The sequence below is a fragment of the Phocoena phocoena genome, chromosome 1 (assembly GCF_963924675.1).
Source record: "Phocoena phocoena chromosome 1, mPhoPho1.1, whole genome shotgun sequence".
Taxonomy (NCBI): Eukaryota; Metazoa; Chordata; class Mammalia; order Artiodactyla; family Phocoenidae; genus Phocoena; species Phocoena phocoena.
The window spans coordinates 116,095,494-116,096,610 of record NC_089219.1 but is presented as its reverse complement, the minus strand read 5'-3'; positions in this window follow the sequence as shown (position 1 = coordinate 116,096,610).

The window sequence follows — 1,117 nt, the reverse complement described above, 5'->3', positions numbered from 1 at the left end:
CATTGTGTATATTTTGTGGGTCCCAGAGCACCCTGTTATTGTTGGGAGTGCAGCTGGGGGGCTGGAATGCAGAGATGCACGGAGTCCTTGTGCTTCCTTATTGTTCTGTCTTATTTTTTCCTGGGGGTGGGCCCTGGCAGCACCCTGAGCCCCCCCACCCTTCTTGTGCATCTGTCAGCGACGAGGGCAGGTCCTTGATTCCTTTGAGAGGGCTGAGCTGTTGAACAAGGCAACTCATGACCAGACCCCTACCACTGTTTATGGGGCAGTCCTAGAATCCAGGGGAGGCCCAAGGCCTGTTCTGGGACCCCCTGGACCAATGAGCAAGGGCTGGCCCTCCATCTTCTCCCTCTGCCCAGCAGGACCTCCCCACCCCAGCTCCAACCTGCCCAGAACTGTGATGGCTTAGTCACCTGATGCCAGTCCAGGTTATGAGGTTCTTGGTTTCCCTTCCTGTGCATAGAAGCCAGGGCACCAAGCGATTGCTAAAAGAGGGGCACGTAGAGGGGCTTGGCGCTCCTCAACAGAGATGCAAGGACACATCCTGGTGAGGGGGTATACGGGCACTCAGGCACACCCCTTTCCTGGCCCTCCTGGCGCTATTCTTCCTAGCAGCCCCTCACCCACCTGTCCACTCACCTCACTCACTCCACACACCCTGGTCCCTCTCCTCTCAGGCCTCACTGAACTGGTTTTAGATCTGTGTGGGAGATGGGGGTCTGGATCCCCTGTAACACCCCCAGATCCCAGGGATCCCCTGCACCTGGAGGTGACCTCACGTCAGGTATGGGTGGGGGGCACAGTTCCAGAGGGGGCAGCCAGGGGAAGACCCTGTTCCCCTACACACCCCTTCCCTCCTTCTTTGAGATCAGGAGGCCTGACTCCCTTTGAAGTCTTGGGGCCCTTTCATCATCCGGGACCTCCCTTCCAGCCCCAGTGACCCCTTCCCTGGTGCCCTTTCCCACAGACTTTGACCTGGGTGGGAGGGGGTCTGGAGGGTCAGGGATAGGAGGAGGGGACAGCAGTTTGAAATGCTGGAGCCTGCGCTGGGCGGGCGTGTCAGACACCAGTGTCCTGGGGTCAGTGTGAGCCCTTCAAGGCCTGACCACCCTTCCAT